Below are 22,407 nucleotides of genomic sequence, written 5' to 3'. Positions count from 1 at the left end.
CTTTTCCTCTGTAATAATAAAACAGTAAATTGTACTTGATCCCAACTAAGATATAATTAATCCTTATTGGAAGCAAAACCAGCCTATTGGATTTATTTAATGTTTATATGATTTTCTATGAGACAAGGTATCAAGATCCAAATTTCGGAAATAACCATTATGCGTAAAGCCTCAGGTCCCAAGCATTCTAGATAATAGGTCCCATAACTGTATTTGTGTTTCCTTTAGACAGTACAGTATGAGGTACAGCTTTTTGGTTGCCCAGAACATTCCTTCTCTGTATATTTGTATTTATACATATGGGAAGGAGGTGCCATATTGATTCCCTTAGACAGTACAGTATGAGGGTATAGCTTATTGTGTGCCCAGAACATTCCTTCTCTGTATATTGTTTTTTATACATATGGGAAGGAGGTGCCATATTGTTTCCCTTAGACAGTACAGCATGAGGGTATAGCTTATTGTGTGCCCAGAACATTCCTTCTCTGTATATTTGTATTTATACATATGGGAAGGAGGTGTCATATTGTTTCCCTTAGACAGTACAGTATGAGGGTATAGCTTATTGTGTGCCCAGAACATTCCTTCTCTGTATATTTGTATTTATACATATGGGAAGGAGGTGCCATATTGTTTCCCTTAGACAGTACAGTATGAGGGTATAGCTTATTGTGTGCCCAGAACATTCCTTCTCCTTCTTCCTGTATTTATATTAATAGAAACAGGTATAAGTTGCCACCCTGTAAACACAAAGAATCGTCACCCTATTCAGTATTTGCTAGTTAACCTCTCCGACTGATGCAAATTGATGAATGAATTTACCAAAAGCACTAATTCTTTTTGTAAAGAATGAAAAAAAAATAGATTTGGAGCATTTTAACAAGATTTATGTATTATGCAGATTTCCAATTTGCTTTTAGACTAATAACTTTGCTACTGTTCCGCACTGAGCCGGATTCCTATTACTCTTAAAAGTGATTTTCATGGTCTCATCCAAATGTTTCAATTATGCTGAAAGTAGATAGATCTGTATACTTTTCTTTTTAAACTGTTAAAGGCAGCCGTGATATACAGCTCTCTAAAACCTTGCTATTGTCCTGATGTATTTTTCAGGGGAATATTTTTGGCCTTGATGCTGCACCTCTTGCAGGAAATAAAACAACCTTTAAATATAATACTGCCCTCTAGAGAAATTTCCTTTTGTTGTTCTCAACAGTGCACCGAGGTCCTATTGTCCGCTTAATCCATTGATGAAACTTAAGTCGCTTTTGATATATTACTGCAGGGGTCTTTGCCGCTCAGAAAAGCTTGCTCTGCCTCGTACGACAATAAACCGTAACAATGGAAATAAATAAATAAAAGGAAACAGGGAAAAAAAGAAAAAAAAAGGATATGCTTAGGCTACATTATCTGTTGTAGCCTGAAGCAGCAACATATGCTCAGATATGAGATTTACTGGCGGGACAAACACAAATGAGGTGATTGTGTGTGTGTGTGTGTGTGTGTGGGGAAGGGGGTGGGATAATAATGACAGCAGGACAAGATGGAGACTTTAGGGCAAGATGATGAAACTAGGAAAAGGTGTACTGTAGATAGTAGAACAAGACCAAGATGGAGACAGTAGGGCAAGATGGAGACAGTAGGGCAAGATGGGCACAATTCAGATTTTTGTATGTATTATTGTTTCCACAACTGAGCCACACACCCCAACCATTGTAGGTAAAGATGTGTGTGTGTGTGTGTGTGTGTGTATGCATGGAAGGGGTGGGATAATAACGACAGTAGGGCAAGATGGAGACAGAAGGGCAAGATGGAGAAAGTAGGTCAATGATGAAGATAGTAGGGCAAGATGGGAGAAAGTAGGGCAATAATGGAGATAGTAGGGTAAGATGGGAGACAGTAGGGCAAGAAGAAGACAGTAGGACAAGAATGGAGACAGTAGGGCAAGATGGGAGACAGTAGGGCAAGATGGGAGACAGTAGGGCAAGATGGGAGACAGTAGGTCAAGTTGAAGACAGTAGGGCAAGATGGAGACACCAGGGCAAGGTGATAGTAGTCCAAGATGGAGACCGTAGGGAAAGGCGATAATAGTAGGACAAGATGGAAACAGAAGGGCGAGGTAATGATAGTGGAGCAAATTGGAGGCTGCAGGGAAAGATGGAGACTGTACAACAAGATGGAGACTGTAGGGTATGAGAGTAGGGCAAGATAGAGACCATAGGGAAAAGCGATAATAGTAAAGTAATTTTCCTCCCGACCAACTCCGGGCAGAGAGGCAGGACCGTGATGTAGCGGGAGGCGGGGCTATGATTTAGCAGGGGTGGGCAGTGACATAGCTGGGGTGGGATGTGATGTCGGGGGTGGGGCTATGATGTGGTGATCAGTGATTGCTCGATCGTCACGTCTATCTCAGGGAATCTTCCCCAGTTTGCCTAATTTGGCGGTTTTGACCCGGACAGCCATTGAAAAAACCAAAGACAGTTGGCAACCCTAAGCAGTATGGAGACCATAGAGCAAGATGGAGACCGAGTGATATTTATTTATTTATATTATGGAGCTTGAAGTGCCTTTATTCTCTCTGCCTCCTTCTTAAAGTGGGGGTAGTAAACCACAATCGTGCACTGGACCACTAACCTGATCCTGCAGCACCGCTAGTAATATTTTGTCTGATCACTGATTGCACTGGGAAAATAAGAAATTGATTATGATTAGTTCCCGCTGTGCTGCCTGAGCTTTTAGTAGCAAATAAGAGAAGCATATTATATTGCTATTATTTAATATAATGAATCTAATGATTAATCGTGCATCCAATCAATAATATTAATATTATAAGATGGGTGGGATGATTCTCTGCATTTGCTGATAAAGCAAATAAAAACGTTTGAGTGTAATCGGAGGTCACATCGTGGCTCCAGGCAGAAATGTCTTGCTGCTTTCTCCTGAACCCTCAGTTCTTGGGGTTCCCTTGGGTTTATATACCCTTTAAAAAGATGTTACCCTTACAGAGCCTATGGGAAGAGTTAAACGATTGCAGCCCTTGCTCCCTCCATGAAGGTTATAATAAAGGCACCCGTATATCATGTTGTGTGTTTATAACTGATGACACCACAGGATTATTTAGGGAACATCATCTGAGTCTGCAAAAATTGCCAGACATATGTAGGACAAAGAAAAGAGCCACGAGCATAGAAAATTGAATCATTTGATATATTTGTCTCGTAGTCGGGGGGAAAGTCATGGGTCTGGTGCCAACGGAATGATTATTTTAGGGACAAGGTGTGAGACGACTCCATTATTTTGATACCACTAATTATTTGCTGTTGCTGTTTATATGAAATTAAAACTCATAAATCGGAAGCGAACCAGTCGGTCAGTGAAAAATAATTGTTCATTGAGGAATTGTTTCATTAAGTATATTGGGGCTGTTCACCTTTAAATTAACTTTTAGTATGATGTAGAGAGTGATATTCTGAGTCACTTTTTAATTGGTTTTCATTTTTTATTATTTGGGGTTTTTTAATCAGTAGCTCTCCAGTTTGCAGTTTCAGCTATCTGGTTGCTAGGATCCAAATTACCCTAGCAACCATGAATTGATTTGAATAAGACTATGGGATATGACTAGGAGAGGACATGAGTAATAAAAAGTAGCAATAAAAATACATGTGTAGCCTTACAGAGCATTTGATGTTAAAATCAGTGAACCCCATTTGAAAGCCAGAAAAAGCCAAATAATTAAAAAAAAATTAAGACCAACTGAAAAGTTGCTTAGAATTGGTAATTCTATAACATACTAAAATTTAACTTGAAGGTGAACCAACCCTTTAAAGCAAAAGCAATAAGTGTTGATAAATCAAAGGCAAATGTGCAATCATCACGGCTATGGGGCACATTTACTTAGGAATAGAAGAGTGAAGGAATAGAAGTGAAGGAACAGAAGAAAAAATACTTTGAATTTCTTTTTTTGGCTACTTCAACGATCGAATTGGCTACTTCGACCTTCGACACGACTCGAACGATTCGAACTAAAAATCGTTAGTCGAAGTACTGTCTCTTTAAAAAATACTTCGACCCCCTACTTCGCCAGCTAAAACCTACCGAACATCAATGTTAACCTATGGGGAAGGTCCCCATAGGCTTCCTAACAATTTTCTGATCGTAGGAAAATCGTTCGATCGATGGATTAAAATTCTTCGAACCGTTCGATTTGAAGGATTTAATCGTTCGATCAAAAGATTTTTCCTTCAATCGTTCGATCAAAGTAATTGCGGTAAATCTTTTGACTTCCATATTCAAAGTCGAAGGATTTTACTTCGATGGTCGAATATCGAGGGTTAATTAACCCTCGATATTCAACCCTAAGTAAATGTGCCCCTAAGATTGAAGAGGGGTGGAAGTCTTGATACATTATCTCAATATGAACCCAGAGTCGCCTTTTACCAAAACCTCCTCTTCTTAGAGGCCTTTGTTTTGTCACATCCGACGGTGCAGCGCTGGGGAATGAAGATGCTCTGGACGAGATCAAGTAAATATTGATCACAGCGAATGAAGGAAAAAAAAAAACAACAACAACAGCTCAGTGTGATATATTGCAGGCAGCCAGGGCTCTGGTCAGAATTAAGACTTTATTTGGAATTACTGGAAAATGACTTCACTTAAGGAGACGTTGCCTTAAGGGTGCCCTTTTAACAGATCATTTTTTTCAGCTACAAAGTTATCTGACTTGCAATGATTGGGAAATAAATGTGAACCAATCCCTATTTCTGTAGGGAAATGAGAACAGAGCAGACAGTAATAGTGATGGGCGAATTTATTCGCCAGGCGCGAATACGCGGCGAATTTGCACGTTTCGCCGCCAGCGAATAAATTCGCGAAAAGCCCGTGAAAATTCGCGGCAAAAATTCGCCGGCGTCAAAAAAATTTTTTCGAAAAAACGGGCGCCGGCGTAAAAAAACGGGCGCCGGCGTCGAAAAAACAGGCGCGCCGTTTCGCGAATTTCGCAAATTTTTCGGCGAAGCGAAACGGCGCAAATTCGCCCGTCACTAGACAGTAACCCTTCCAACACTTTCCTCTTGTCTCTCCTTATATATTAGGTACCTATCTAGTGCTACCAATCCCTATTTCTGTAGGGAAATGAGAGAGAGCAGACAGTAACCCTTCCAACACTTTCCTCTTGTCTCTGTCCTTATATATTAGGTACCTATCTAGTGCTACCAATCCCTATTTCTGTAGGGAAATGAGAGCAGAGCAGACAGTAACCCTTCCAACACTTTCCTCTTGTCTCTGTCCTTATATATTAGGTACCTATCTAGTGCTACCAATCCCTATTTCTGTAGGGAAATGAGAGAGAGCAGACAGTAACCTTTCCAACACTTTCCTCTTGTCTCTCTCCTTATATATTAGGTACCTATCTAGTGCTACCAATCCCTATTTCTGTAGGGAAATGAGAGAGAGCAGACAGTAACCTTTCCAACACTTTCCTCTTGTCTCTCTCCTTATATATTAGGTACCTATCTAGTGTTACCAATCCCTATTTCTGTAGGGAAATGAGAGCAGAGCAGACAGTAACCCTTCCAACACTTTCCTCTTGTCTCTCCTTATATATTAGGTACCTATCTAGTGCTACCAATCCCTATTTCTGTAGGGAAATGAGAACAGAGCAGACAGTAACCCTTCCAACACTTTCCTCTTGTCTCTCCTTATATATTAGGTACCTATCTAGTGCTACCAATCCCTATTTCTGTAGGGAAATGAGAACAGAGCAGACAGTAACCCTTCCAACACTTTCCTCTTGTCTCTCCTTATATATTAGGTACATATCTAGTGTTACCAATCCCTATTTCTGTAGGGAAATGAGAGCAGAGCAGACAGTAACCTTTCCAACACTTTCCTCTTGTCTCTCCTTATATATTAGGTACCTATCTAGTGCTACCAATCCCTATTTCTGTAGGGAAATGAGAACAGAGCAGACAGTAACCCTTCCAACACTTTCCTCTTGTCTCTCTCCTTATATATTAGGTACCTATCTAGTGTTACCAATCCCTATTTCTGTAGGGAAATGAGAGCAGAGCAGGCAGTAACCCTTCCAAAACATTCCCCTAGTCTTTGTCCATTTATATTAGACATTACCGATCCCCATTTCTTTAGGGAAAACTAGTCTCCATATAAATGTGTAGAAGTGTGTTTATTATGGTTGCACACACAGTACAACACCCACCTGCACATCACACTCCGCTTTAAAACCCTGCCACTCAGATTTCACCTTCAAGGCTCAGATAAATGGGGCGACAGATAGAAGCTAATTGGCAGACGGACTTCTCCGGTTTTTGATGACACAGTGGAAACAATGAGAGACAGGAGGCACCAAAGAAAAGTTTAGAGAGAATAATAAAGGCAATAAAAGTACCTTTTAGGCCACAAGACAGCACATCCAAATGAAAGAGCAATTTAAAAGAAGGAGAGAGAGAGGGGAATGAGTGGAAGGTGCAAAAGCAAAGCTAATTAAATTGGAACAAACACGCTGCTCGCGGGAAGGATCTTCAAAGTAAATATCAGTTCATCTGATCACCTGGCACAGTAGCAGTTTCATGTGCACATATTGGCATTTTCCATTGTCCTAAAGGCTTCGAAGGGATAGGATAAAGGAGGGAGAGCAAAATTATTGTAACATTCGCCCCTCCTTGCTGGTTCCTTCCCTTTAAGTTTTTTTTTTTTGTGACAAAGGATTTTCTTAGTTATGCCCATAGGATTAGATCTAGGTAGGGTAACAACCACTACACTTCCAACACTTGTGCAACTGTGTCCCTCTATGTCTGTGTGTCTGTTTCTGTCCATCTGTATTCCTGGGCACCCGAGTCTCTGGATATCTATACACCTTTTTATTTGGCAGCTCTCCAGGTTGCACTTTCAGCTATCTGGTTGCTAATTAAAAAACTATAACAAAGTAATGTCTCAGGGCCCCAGTCAACCCTGAGGTGGCCTTCTCAATGTCAGTAGTGTAATAGCACTCTCTGCAATAGAAAAGCCACTGGTGGACTGGTCCACTCTCAACGTTACCAGAAGAGGCGTATTGCTGCCATTAGTAACCCGTGGAGCACTGCCACTTGAGACTCATTGCAGTAGTCCCCCTTGTCAAATTGGAGTTCCATAACTATTAGAAGCTTCCTTGGATTTACATGACCATTAGAAGCCACCTTGAATTTCCATCACCATTAGAAGCCACCTTGGAGTTTCCATGACCATTAAGAAATCAGCTTGGAGATTCCATGACCTTTAGAAGTCAGTTTGGCATTTCCATAACCATCAGAATTCAACTTGGAATTCCTTGACCATTAGAAGTCGGTTTGAAGTTTCCAAGACCATCAGAACTCAACTAAGATTGCCATGACCATTAAAAGCCACCTTGGAGTTTCCATGGTCATTAAGAAATCAGCATGGAGTTTCCATGACCTTCAGAAGTCGATTTGGAGTTTCCATGACCATCAAAAATCAACTTGGAATTCCATGACCATCATAAGCCAACTTGGAGTTTCCATGACCATCAAAAGGCAGCATAGAGTCCCATGGTGGTTATGAAACTCTTTAGCGTCTTATAATATCATTATATTTTACAATAGAGTGTACAGAGAATTGCCTTGTAGCAAGACTCCCAAGAGCCTTGGTTTAGATTTGACCATCTGCATGGAGTTTGTAGGCTTGCCTGGATTTCCCAGAGTACAACTGGTAGGTTAAATGGCTTGTGATAAAATTGGTGTATCAATAGTAGAGACATAGTAGGTTCCATTAGGGTTAGGACTGATGTAAAAGTTGTTAATCGTTGTGCAATACGTCACAATTTTATAAATACAGCAAATCAACCCAGTGTTTGACGAAGTCTTCTAGGACCCACCAGAGAATCGGACACCCTGGGCATACTCTTATAGCAATTTTCATTAGACTGTGCCAAATGGTACGTATATAATAATTTTTTTTATATGGGCCAATGCTGGAAATAAATATGGGCTGATGGAATTCTCTTACATGGGGGCATGCTGGGAAATGAACTGCTAAAAATTATCAAATTAAATAGTGATCTTACCTGTATCTGCTTCTCATTCTTCTCAGCCCAGAAAATCTTTCTATCATTCGCACTGTCAATAATCGAAGCAGTGAGGGGAATGTATCCCTGACACTCGGCTTACTGGAGAGGCCCGGGGGCAATGAGAAAAGACAGGTGCGGAAACTGAAAATACAAACATAACGGGGGAAATCAATGCAGCTGAAAGGATGATATAAAACGCTGCGTTGTAAATGAAGACAAGGCAAGAATGAATCCAACTGCAAACATAGGCCGATTTAGTCTGGCCAGGGACTCAAATGATACCCTGAATTTAAAATTAAAATTAGGGATGCACCGATTCCACTATTTTGGATTTGGCCGAATCCTTCGCAAAAGATTCGGCCGAATGCCAAACTGAATCCTAAATTGGAAGGGCAAAACATTTTTAACTTGTTTTGTGACAAAAAGTCATGCGATTTCCTTTCCCGTCCTTAATTTGTATATGCAAATTAGGATTCGGTTCGGCTGGGCAGAAGGATTCGGACGAATCCGAGTCCTGCTGCAAAAGGCCGAAACCTGGCACCGAACCCCTAACCGAATCCTGGATTCGGTGCTTCCCTAATTAAAATTCTAAGCAATTGCCCAATATACATTCATTATACATTATGTGTAAATGTAATTCCTATTGAAAGCAGTGTTCTGTCCTCTGCTCATTCTGACTGCTGAAACTACATAGCTACTATCTATGCACTTAAAATATAATTAATCCTTATTGAAGGCAAAATCATCCTGTTGGGTTTAATTCATTTTTAAATTATTTTTTACTAGACTCAAGGTATGGAGATTCACATAATGGAAAGATCCCTAATCAGTCAACACCAGGTCCTGAGAATTCTGGATAACAGGTCCCCAGAAAGGATTGGCACCATTTCTGTTACAAACACAAATAAACAAACAAGAACTAGGTCTAAGGACTTATAATCTTTTGTGGCTTTGATTCATTGGGGAGCTAAAAAACAAAAATGAAAATTTACTCAGGGTGCTCCTGTGAGCACTTTGCAATTTACATATATCCTCTGCTTTTAGTGGTTCCTGAGATATTGAAAAAAATATTTTAGGCTACTAATACCAGGCTTTCGGATCATCAATGTTCCAGTGTCAGTGACCCTAAATTATTGTGTTTATTGGTTTAAGCAAATGAACGGAGAGGTTTAAAATCTCTGCTTTCTTCCTGTTTCCATGAATCATTCTAATGGCTTTTCTTACCACAAGTCCCACAGCACCCTGCTTCATTTTATTTTTTGCTATTTCCACATTTAAAAAATTATTTGGGGATTTGTTTTACTCTTCTCGGCAATAACCTTTTTTTATTCTGCAAGCCTTTTTGCTTGTTCGAGCGGCCTCTTTGTACCTAATAAAAGTTTCAGCTGACCCAGCTAACTTGAATTCCTTAAATGCACGTTTTTAATTACTCCACTCAATGTTAACCTTTCTATTAGTCTATAAAAGTTTCGCTTTGCTTCTCATTGTTGATAATGGGAGTATACAGGGATGTGCATTAATTCATTTTACCTCCTGTGAAAAAACAGTGTCCATGTTAATATGCTGCAGAGACTTCCTTATACTGACAACTATGGCAGAATAGGTATTCCCTGTACTAAGAACAATTCAGCAGGAACAGCCCCCTAAGTTTACTGATAGCCTGTAGGGATGGGCGAATTTGTCCCGCTTCGTTTCGCCAAAAATTCGCCGCCGGCAAAATGACGCTGACGCCCATTAAAGTCTATGAGCGTCAAAAAAATGTTGTTGCGCAGCAAAATTTTTTTGTCGCGCGACTTTTTATTTTGACGCACAACGCCATACAAGTCTATAGGCGTCATTTTTTCGGCGAAACAAGGCGAAAAAAATTCACCCACCCCTATGGCAGCATAGGTATTTCCCTATACTAAGCACAGTTCAGCAGGAACAGCCCCTAAGTTTGCTCATAGTCTGAACATAGAGATCCTATAAAACTATGGCAGCATCGGTATTCCCCTGTACTAAGCACAATTCAGCAGGAACAGCCCCCTAAGTTTGCTCATAGTCTGTAAAGAGAGATCCCAAAAAAATTGGGCAGCATTGGTATTCCCTGTACTAAACACAATTCAGCAGGAACAGCCCCTAAGTTTGCTCATAGTCTGTACAGAGAGATCCCATAAAACTATGGCAGCATAGGTATTCCCCTGTACTAAGCACAATTCAGCAGGAACAACCCCCTAAATTTGCTCATAGTCTGTACAGAGAGATCCCATAAAACTATGGCAGCATAGGTATTCCCTGTACTAAGCACAATTCAGTAGGAACAGTCCCCTAAATTTGCTCATAGCCTGTACAGAGAGATACCATAAAACTATGGCAGCATAGGTATTCCCCTGTACTAAGCACAATTATAAATGGATTAATCCCCTAAAATTGCTTACCCCCTGTAAAAAAAATATAACAATCTCATAAAATTGGTATTCCCTATACTCTGGCAACCAGTATGGCAGCTTTCATCAAATGAAAAAATAACCTATAGCGATATGCCTCATTGAAATTTAATTTCCCCTTTATGTCGGTTACTATCTAACTTGGTCACGTGATGAGCTTAAAGACACACGCACCTATTTCGCCATATTTTAAAATTCCATAAAGATCAGACGGTTCATATTGCCCCAGAAATGATTTCTTAACTGCTTTTTAAAAATTTCAAAATTACATAAATTCCTTGTTACATGGAAAACGTTCCATAGTCCCACGGGACTTGATATCGCCCCAACAGTTTTTTAAGGGGGGTTTAAAAAAAAAAACAAAAAAAAAACAGTAGAAACTATAGCAAATTTTGATGAGATAATAAATCTCTCCCCTTCTGGAAATCTATCTGTCACTATAATCTTAAAATTCTCCATCAGGGTAACAAAAACTTTACAGCGTGTCTTGCCTTCGGGTAGCTCTGCTAGATCTATGAATACAGTCAGCCATTAGACTGAGAATAATGTCTTTGGACAGCGGCCTCTTCATCTTTATTACATGTTATTTAATTCTATATTTCAACTGAGGGTGAATGACAGGACTTGAAGCTTTTCAATGGCTTTGGCTCAATAACATTAAAAAGCAAATGGCAATTTATTACGAGCCGAAGGACTTCGAGCAACATTGAATTAAGAAGGATCCTCCCAAAAGTCTCATTTGTTACGCTATTAGTGATGAGCGAATCTTTCCTGTTTAGCTTTGCCCAAAAATTTTCTAAACTGCGGAAAAATTCGCAAACAGGGGAAAATTCCACGAAATGCAATGAAGTCAATAGGCGTTTTTACGCACAATAATGCATTCAAGTCAACAGGCATTTCCTCTTATGGCGACTTTTCTGTCCGAATGCATTAGTCAATTGGCGTTTTTTCTGAAGGGCATTTTGTCTCTGCGAATTTTTCCGCAGCAAATTTTTGATGCAGTTTCGTAAAAAAATTCACACATGGCGAAATTCGGAATTTAGCCACGAATCCATAGCTGGTGAATAAATTCGCGCTATGCACGTCTCAGCCAAAATGTGAGAATACTTGTGTGCAGGTATGGGATCCGTTATCAGGAAACCCATTACCCGGAAAGCTCAGAATTACAGAAAGTATATCTCCCGTAGACTCCATTTTATCCAAATAATTCACATTTTTAAAAATAATTTCCTTTTTCTGTGTAATAATAAAACTGTACCGGTATGGGACCTGTTATCCAGAATGCTCGGGACCTGGGGGTTTCCGGATAACGGATCTTTCCGTAATTTGGGTCTTCATGCCTTAAGTCTACTAGAAATTCATGTAAACATTAAATAAACCCAATAGTCTGGTTTTGCCTCCAATAAAGATTAATTATATCTTAGTTGGGATCAAGTACAAGCTACTGTTTTATTATTACAGAGAAAAAGGAAATCATTTTAAAAAATTTGGATTGTTTGGATAAAATGGAGCCTCCGTAATTCGGAGCTTTCTGGATATCGGATTTCCGGATAAGGGATCCTATACCTATACCTTGTACTTGATCCCAACTAAGATATAATTAATCCTTATTGGAAGCAAAACCAGCCTATTGGGTTTATTTAATGTTTACATGATTTTCTAGTAGACTTACGGTATGAAGATCCAAATTATGAAAAGACTCCGTATCCAGAAAAGATCCCATACTTGTATCTTATTCTATTTTAAATGCATGTGGTTCATACATTTGAATTACTTTTGTATTTTTTTTTGTATTTTTCTTATTGAAATGAGAGGCGAATTCCTTCTGTCTGTCTTTCCCTTTGTTCACCTTTGAGTTAACTTTTAGCATGATGCAGAGTAATATTTTAAAACAATTTGCAAATGGTTTTAATTTATTATTATTTGTGGTTTTTGAGTTTAGCTTTTTATTCAGCAGCTCTCCAGTTTGCAATTTCAGCCAACTGGTTGCGAGGGTCCAAATTCCCCTAGCAACCACGCATTGATTTGAATAAGAGACTGGAATATGAATAGGAGAGGCCTGAATAGAAAGATGAGTAATAAAATGTAGCAATAACATTACATTTGCAGCTTTACAGAGCCATTGTTTTTAGATGGGGTCAGTGACCCCCATTTGAAAGCTTGAAAGAGTCAGAGGAAAAAGGCAAATAATTTAAAAAAAAGTATAAAAAAAATAAATAATGAAGACCAGTTGAAAAGTTGTTTAGAATTGGCCATTCTATAACATCTTAAAGTTAATGTAAAGGTGAACCAACCCTTTAGGGCAGAGACACACGCTCAGATTTGGGGAGATTAGTCGCCATGCGACAAATCTCCTCTTCTTCAGGCAACTAATCTCCCCGAATTGCCTTCCCGCTGGCTAGAATGTTAATCGCCGACGGGATGGCCCTCGAAGCACTTCGTTTTCCGAAGTTGCCTCACGAGGAAACTTCGGGCGACTTCGGAAAAGGAAGAGCTCCGATTGCCATGCCGCCGGCACTTTACATTCTAGCTGGCAGGAAGGCAGTTCGGGGAGATTAGTCGCCCGAAGAAGAGGCGATTAATCGCCGGACGACTAAATCTCTCCGAATCTGAGCTTGTGTCTCTGCCCTTAACCTCTGTAAAGTTGCTAATGACCAAGTTTGTGGTTTCCTTTAGTTTGTGCATAACCTTCCATACGGTGGGGCTGGCCTGCCTGGGGGGTTTGATAACTCCACGGCCTTTGCCGAGAGATTCTGTAACGTTATCTGGGGGTGAGAGAAGCCGGATCAATCAAGACAGAAGATGGCTAATGCTCCTGACCCCTTGCACTAAAGCATGAGTCTTACCCTAAACTGGAAGAATGGTGTGCATGCTCAATGTGGTGGGAACACCTGTGGTTCTAGTGGTTCTTAACCAAATGAATCCCCAACTTATTAACAGAAAGAATGTCAATCAATGCACAACAGTAATTAAGGAATCCATAGTAGGAGCATTCACAGCACTCATGTCTACAGCACCTTCTTCATGGACCATGTACTTAAATCCCTACTCTGTGTTGGATTAATAACCTTAGGTAATAACCCAGAAGCCAAAGCCTTTAATTGAATAAACGTCACTCCCATTTAGTCCAAGAATAAAAGAATAAAGCCTTCACACTGTTCTCTTGTTGGTGCTTTGCCAACTACCCCTGATATGCTTATATAATACTAGGGATGCACCAAATCCAGAATTGGGTTCAGAATATGTCACATAAACAAGGAAGTAAAACATTTTTTAACCAAGCACTATGCGTGTGGTTCTCTTTCTCCATTCCTAGTCTCTTCTTCCCCTTTTCTATTATCTCAGTATATGGCAATATTCTCACCTCTTGATATCCTGAAATCTCACAATCTTCTGGACTCATGTGACATTCCCAAATACTGTTGGATTCACTAAGTGCCAGACTAGAAGACTGAGTCCCACAGGGGCTGCTGCCCCAGAGGCCCCCACACCCCCTCAGGGGCCCCTGCCGCCCACTCGCTCCCCAAGCCAGCTGTTTACCGCTCGCTCCCCTCCGTGAGTACCTAGACTTTGCTGATAGGGGGCAGAAAGGCAGCGGTAGTACGTACAGGTAGGGATCAAGTCTGAGCTAGCCCAGTCCAACCCTGGATTCACTATGCCTGGCAGCACCCAGAACTCTTCTTCATTTCAGACTGGCCCATCGGAATACCAGGAAAACTCCCGGTGGGCCCAGGTGTCAGTGGGACCTACAGGCTCTCTCCATATGACATTTGAGCCATGCCCTCTGCTCAAAACTCATTTGATTCACCTCCTCATCCATGGACATGCTCCACTTCTGATGGAAATGTGATGACCTGTCTTCTCTACAATCTGTCCTCTCTTTAGCTCTCTACATTAGGAGATATAAATACACCTCTGTCCCACCACCAGAAATATTATCATGAAATATCAGACTGGTTTTAGACTCAGGATCGCTTAACTGACCTCAGATATAGAAATAAAGTCTGATACCCTATAATATTTGCCATAGAACAATTAGTTCAAGTACTTCCATATCACCCTAAATCTCCTTATAGGATTCCAACAGCAACTGTTACTTAAAACAATACCTTCATTTATATCAAGCCAACTGGTTTAGCATTTGCAGAGGTGTTGCAAAAGGGGCGTCTCAGATCACTTCTCTGTCCTAATCCTTGGTACAACTTCAACTGCCTTTCAATCATGTAGAATACTTGCCCTTTACACACGTCAGAGAAGGAGTCAGTTCAACCTGTTTTAAAGCAAGACCATCATGACAAATTGTCAGCAATAGCTGATGTACAACTGATCTCACTATGGAGTCTGATTTATGGAACCTGAACTGGTATTAAGGGAACATTATCAGACACAGTCTGCAAATTGAATTATTATCTCAAATTCTAATTGAATTATTCGTTTGAAGGCCGACGCTATTGCAAGATGCCCACGGACCCTTAGCCAACCTGAACCTCGTCTGGGTTTTTTTTTTTAACTTATATTTTATGCCTGCAATAAATTGCCTCTCTGAACCCCATAACGAATGGAAAAAAAAAGAGTCATATGTAGTCTATTAATTATAATATCACCAGCCAAAAAGCCCGGCGAGAGTCTATTTTTGTGACAACACGTTTTGATTTCTCGCGGCTTTAAATTATCCTTTTGTTCCATGGTGAGATTAACAGTCGTAGTTTTATCATTAAATATAAGGATGTCTTACGGACCCAATGCGGCCTTAATTGATATTGCTTCCAAATGACAGATACTGACCTGATTCATAATTTAAATAGGCATCATTACTTGATTCTCCTCTACTGTATAATGAAAAAACCCAAAGTTACTCTCATCTCTTTTTTTCACGGAATGCCGGTAGCATCAAGGGAAAAAGATCTCTCGTTTTCCTCCTTTTTTTTTTCCTCCACTTGCATTCCTAATTGAAAACTGTTCATTGAATTTTTTAACATGATAGAGGACTCGTTTTAATTCGTGAATTGTCCATTAGCCATTCTAATTGGGGCCCCTGCGACACGACTGAATTAATATTGTTCCTCTGTAAGTTTGAACTTTCTCTAAATTTTGCAGAGGAGGGTTTTTGAGAATATTAAGATTTAAATGACGCATTAAAAGGGGCGGTCACCTTTCATAAATAGATAGATGATAGATAAATAGATAGATAGATAGATAGATAGATAGATAGATAGAGGGATGGAGATAGAGACACAACTTTGAGATAGAACTCGGAAGGCACAGACAGACCTACAGACCCAGAGAGAACAGACTGTGCCAGCGAAATGACCAGGAGGCAGTGGAGGATGAGGCCCACTTCTTGCTACAGGGCCCCAAATACTCAGCACTGAGGGACACCCACTTCCAGAGAGTCTCCCGTCACATCCCGGACTTCACATCCATAAAAGAAGAGAGGAAACTCCACTTCCTGAGATAGAGGTAGATGGATAGATGGATAGATGGATAGATGGATAGATGGATAGATGGATAGATGGATAGATGGATAGATGGATAGATGGATAGATGGATAGATGGATAGATGGATAGATGGATAGATGGATAGATGGATAGATGGATAGATGGATAGATGGATAGATGGATAGATGGATAGATGGATAGATGGATAGATGGATAGAGATGGATAGATGGATAGATGGATAGATAGAGTTAGGCCCATAAATCTTTGGGCGGAGACAACTTTTTACTAATTTTAGTTCTGTACATTACAACAATGAATTTTAAATGAAACAACTCAGATGCAGTTGAACTGCAGACTTTCAGCTTTAATTCAGTGGGTTGAACAAAAAGATTGCATAACACAATCACTTCATTTAAGGGCCTCAAAAGTAATTGGACAATTGACTCAAAGGCTATTTCATGGGCAGGTGTGGGCAATTCCTTTGTTATGTCATTATCAATGAAGTAGATAAAAGCTCAGGAGTTGATTTGAGGGGGGGGGGGTGCTTGTATGTGGAAGATTTTGTTGTGAACAGAAAACATGCGGTCAAAAGAGTTCTCCATGCAGGTGAAACAAGCCATCCTTAAGCTGCAAAAACAGGGAAAAAAAAACACTCTGAGAAATTACTACAATATTAGGAGTGGCAAAATCTACAGTTTGGTACATCCGGAGAAAGAAAGAAATCACTGGTGAACTCAGCAACAAAAACAGACCTGGACGTCCATGGAAGACAACAGTGGTGGATGATCTCAGAATCATTTCCATGGTGAAGAGAAACCCCTTCACAACAGCCAAACAAGTGAACAACACTCTCCAGGAGGTAGAGTATCCATATCCAAGTCTACCATAAAGAGAAGACTGCATGAAAGTAAATAGAGAGGGTGCACTGCAAGGGGCAGGCCACTCATAAGCATCAAGAATAGAAAGACTAGATTGGACTTTGCTAAAAAAAACATCTAAAAAAGCCAGCACAGTTCTGGAAAAACATTCTTTGGACAGATGAAACCAAGATCAACCTCTACCAGAATGATGGCAAGAAAGAAGTCTGGAGAATGTGTGGAACAGCTGATGATCCAAAGCATAGCACATGATGTATAAAACATTTGGGAGGCAGTGTGATGGCTTGGGCGTCAATGGCTGCCAGTGGCACTGGGACACTAGTGTTTATCCATCATGTGACACAGGACAGAAGCACAAGAATGAATTCTGAGCTGTTCAGAGACACTGTCTGCTCAAATCCAGCTAAATGCAGTCATATTGATTGGGAGGCGTTTCATAAAGTGAAACCCCAGGACAGTGCATTCTGTCAGAAGGGTACATGACATGGGCGGGACAAAGCTCAGTGGCAGGGGATTAGTTGTGGGTTTAGTGATGTAGTTGGGAGGGTGGAGTTTAAGGGGATTTATAGGACTAACTGATAAGGAAGGCATCCATTTTGGTAAGAAAAACGAGTCCCACCCTCCCTCCCTTGTATTAACCCTTGTGCTAGTTGTCACAATTGTGGCCTGGGTTATTGGGGCACAGGTTCAGTTGACGTGGAATGGTGAGTATTGGATTGACTAACTAGTATGTGATGAGAGTTAGTATTGTCACAGCTGGGCGTCGGGTCCTTGGCAATGGGAAGAGTTAATTGAGAAGCTGGAGTTTTTACCAAGTCCCAAGTTGGTTAATGGAACTTGGTTGGTGGCGTTCCTCTCTAAGAGCATTGGTGTCTGGGAGGGTATGTTGTATTGGTGGTAGCATGCAATCCTGCGTACCCATCATGCTGGAAGGCACAAGTGACTGGTATGATTGCATTCACCTAACTGGGTCCATTGCCAGGGGCCTTGCAGAGGATTATAAGTTAATGGTACATCACTGTTCATATTTGTATGTTTACAATGTTGCTAATAGAAATTGTTATTGATATACTGTATGTGTTATCTATTGTTTAAAATGATGTTTGGTGCAATAAAGATGCGGCCAAAAAAAGATTCCAACAAAATAAATGGATGTGAATGAGTCGGTTATACAAGGCCAGTTTGGGGAAAACGGCAGGTTTTTGTCTCTGCCCATGTCATGACCCAAAACATTCAGCCAAAGCAACCCGGGAGTTTATTAAAGCAAAGAAGTGCAATATTGTTGAATGGCCAAGTCAGTCACCTGATCTGAACCCAATTGAGCTGCATTTCACTTGTTGAAGACTAAACTTGGGACAGAAAGGCCACAAACAAACAGCAAGTGAAAGGCCTGGCAGAACATTAAAAAGGAGGAAACCCAGAATCTGGTGATGTCCATGAGGTCAAGACTTCAGGCTGTCATTGCCAGCAAAGGCTTTTCAACCAAGTATTAGAAATGAACATTTTATTTTCAGTTTTTTAATTTGTCCAATTCCTTTTGAGCCCCTCAAATGAAGCGATTGAGTTAAAAAAAAAAAAAAAAAAAAAGGCTTTAGTTCCTCACATTGTTTCATTTAAAATTCATTCTTGTAATGCACAGAACCAAAATTAGAAAAAAAGTTGTCTCTGTCCAAAGATTTAGGGGCCTAACTGCGGGTGTCAATTTTCAAGTTTCACAAATAATAATAATAATCGAATTTTTCGGCGAAGCGAAATGGGAGAAATTTGCCAATCAAATTGCCAATTAAATGACTTTAGCTGCCCTCTCCGTGCCACAGCCTGCTAGATAGACTTTATACACAAACGTACACCACAAGCTTTTCAGGTAGTGCAGTTCTTTTTGTGCGGATCTAGTGACAAATGGAAAAAAAAAACAAAAACGTTTTAATTAATATTGATGATCGCATCGCTTTAAATTAGTCCTCAACATGAGTCTATCAGCAGAGTGAGAAAGCCCTCCGAATTTCGTGCTGAAAGCGCGTTGTATAGAAAATCTTACAGCGAGGACATAAGGCTTGCTAATTGCCACATCTGTGTAGCAGCTGTCAGATGTTTCCCATATGCTGCCATGGATATTACAATGTAGTGAGTTACGGGCTGTGTTATAGGGCTGCGCTGGTGTGATTTATTTGTTGGTGGGGATGTTGTAGTGTTTAGCAGTTGGAGGGACACTGTCCATATATCAGCAAGACCAGATCTTGTGGGATGTTACAATGTATTAGAGCTTGGCCAATACATAGTGAAAAGTGGCTACTTTTTATTTTTCCATGCAATGCTGCAGTCTGGAACCTAGTTAAAGCTTCCATTGCATTTATAATTATAATAAGGTGTCGCTTTACAACTTTAAAGTTGCACACTTTCCTTGTGTCTGGCTTGAGATGCAACGGGAGAATTTAAAGGGCTATACACCATGGAACAGGTGCTACAGGGCTTGGCTAACTGCAAATTGGGTAGTGGCCCAGTGGTGAAAGTGGGTTATGTCTCTAAAATATTACTTAGGGTTAACACATGCTGGAACTTTTCCTCAAGGCCGGTGGCCCGTTTAAAGCAAGAGGATACTTTGTTATGTCTCTGTACATGGACCATCAGCAGTGCAAAGGTCTCAATATAGATTTTGAGGACTGAGAAGAATAGAAAAATCCAACTGAGAGGGCATTACATATGCCGCAGACATGGTCTTTTCCCAGTGGTTCTGTGTGGGCCTCTATGTGATCCAATAACTGCGTCCAGGCCCAAATGATTGGATCAGCATGACCATAACTGACACAGATCTACCAATTGTAGGACTGCAACAAGCAAGCGATTCCATGCACGGACAGCTTAGTGGCCATAGAACCTCCCCTAGATCTAATGGTACAATCTATCATCTATCTATCTATCTAATCTATCCATCTATCATCTATCATCTATCATCTATCATCTATCATCTATCATCTATCATCTATCTGTCATCTAATATATTTATCTATATATCTATCAACTATATATGTATCTATCATCTATAATCCATCAGTCTATTTATCATCTATAATCCATCAATCTATCATCTATCTTATTTAGCTATCATCAACTATCTGTCTATCCCTCTATCAAACTATCTATGTATGATCTATCTATCTACCTATCCCTCTATCTATCTATCATCTAATTTATTTATCAACTATATATGTATCTATCATCTATAATCCATCAATCTATCATCTATCTTATTTAGCTATCATCTGTCTATCCCTCAAACTATCTATCTATCTATCTATCTATCTATCTATCGTGTAAAAGGCAGCAAAACAATGGTAAGTTAGGAAGTTGGGGAAGATATGATCCTTATGTATTTATGAGATATATATATATATATATATATATATATATATATATATATATATATATATATATATATATATATATATATACACACACAGATACACACATACACACATAGACACAGTATATAGGAATCATACAATAAATTCCGTGGCTCTAATTCATTAGAGGATCTTGATAGAGATCCTAATGGCAGAGGACAAAGGTATAATTTTGGATAAAATATAAAGATATAAATCTGTGTATATCAGCAGCATAACAACAGCACACTGCAAAATGTACATCTTTGAAGGAGCACAGCAGCCCCTACCACTACCAGTCCCGCCCACTACTCGCCCACTACTCGTCCACTACTCGTCCACCAACTCACGACCTCTGCTCCCTGACTCTTCATGTCAGAGAAGGTGGTAAAAGGAGATTTCTCTGAACAATAGACAAAGCGCCCCCCTGTTTCCCAGGCTCCCACAACTACGGTTCCTCTATAGTTACACCACTGATTTATATGTACCTGGGAGCTGTGAGTTACCTGGAAAACCCCAGGCCCTGAGCATTCTGGATAACAGGTCCCATACCTGTACTTATCTTTCTATGCAGGCCTTCTCCTAGTCATATGCCCATCTCTCATTCAAACCACTGCCTGGTTGCTAGGGTAAACAAAACCCTAGCAACAAAATAGCTGCCTAAATACCAAAAACAAAAAACTGGAAATTGTCTCAGAATATCAGTGTCTACATGATACTAAAGTTAATTTCAAGGTGAATTACCCCGTTAAGAGAGTAAGAAAAGTACAAGGTTATGTGCAGCAATAGTGACTGTATAACTGATCTCCAGACCCGTACCATTGTTTTTATTGGAGTCAGAAAGGATATTTATTTTGGTTGCAAATCTGTGAAAGCTAATGAGGTCGACTCCCACGTTCCTGGCTATAACATGTTTATTGCCGTGATTTGATATTGCTCCCTAAGGTCATTTATTCAGTACCCTGGACAGCAGCCCTGACACTGCAAAATTAAAGGGGACATAACCCCAAAATGAACATTTCTTCCTAAGCAACTTGCCCCATGCACATTTATCAGATCTGTCGCTATAACTGCCCTGGTGTTCCCAACTTTCAAAACACTGTAGCAGAAGCCAGAAGGATCTGTAAGCGCTACTGCATTGATTGATTCATAGTACAGGTATGGGATCAGTTATCTGGAAACCCGTTATCCAGAAAGCTCCAAATGACGGAATGGCCATCTCCCATAGACTCCATTATAATGAAATAATCCAAATATTTGGATTAGATTTTGTTCTCTGTAATAATAAAACAGTCGCTTGTACTTGATCCCAACTAAGATATAATTAATCCTTATTGGAAGCAAAACCAGCCTATTGGGTTTATTTAATGTTTACATGATTTTCTAGTAGACTTAAGGTATGAAGATTCAAATTATGGAAAGATCCGTTATCCGGAAAACCCAAGGTCAAGAGCATTCTGGATAACAGGTCCTATACCTGTACTTGATGCCAACTAAGATATAATTAATCCTTATTGGAAGCAAAACCAGCCTATTGGGTTAATTTGGTGGAAGATTTATCAAGGGTCTAATTTCGAAGGAATAGGAGTTTGTTTTTTTTTTAACTGCCATAACTTAAAAATTCGAAGAAAAAAAGACCAACCGAAATCTATTAAAAAAAAAAAATCTAAGTTATTTTCTGCGGGTGAACAGGCTGTATTCGAATCGTTCCAATAGAAGTAAGATCATATTCGATGTAATTTGATTCTACGTTTTTCAAAAAGGCTAAAACAGCAATTCAGCAAGTTTTGGAGAAGTCGAAGTTTTAAAGAGACAGTACATGATAAATTTCGATATTCAAATAGTCTAATTTTTCTCAAATTTAAATTGAATTTTGGCCTATTCAAAGTACACAAAAATAGATTGAAATTCTGATTTTTTTATATCTAATTTTTACTTCGACCCTTGATAAATCTGCCCCCTTAAAGTTTACATGATTTTCTAGTAGACTTAAAGTATGAAGATCCAAATTATGGAAAGATCCATTATCCAGAAAGTCCTAAGCATTCTGCATAATAGGTCCCATACCTGTAACCATTATATAATCAAAGGTTGACAATAATAATAGCAATAATAATAATAATAATAATAATAAGGATCAATAAAGGAATTAAGCAGCCAGTTATATATTCTCTAAAATCAGACTGAATATTTCCCAGCTTTGTGA

General features: G+C 39.7%; 1 long non-coding RNA gene across 1 annotated transcript in view; it reads right to left on the bottom strand.

Annotated features, from left to right (window-relative positions):
* LOC108700901 overlaps positions 1-22,407 on the bottom strand; it is a 64,132-nt gene that overhangs the window by 17,969 nt on the left and 23,756 nt on the right. Inside the window, exon 2 of the long non-coding RNA XR_001933062.2 lies at positions 8,075-8,218. This is a non-coding gene — a long non-coding RNA (uncharacterized LOC108700901). The remainder of the gene's footprint in view (positions 1-8,074; positions 8,219-22,407) is intronic.

Source organism: Xenopus laevis, chromosome 9_10L (assembly GCF_017654675.1).
Source record: "Xenopus laevis strain J_2021 chromosome 9_10L, Xenopus_laevis_v10.1, whole genome shotgun sequence".
Lineage (NCBI taxonomy): Eukaryota > Metazoa > Chordata > Amphibia > Anura > Pipidae > Xenopus > Xenopus laevis.
The sequence above is the reverse complement of the archived record's forward strand: the minus strand, read 5'-3'. Positions and strand labels throughout refer to the sequence as shown.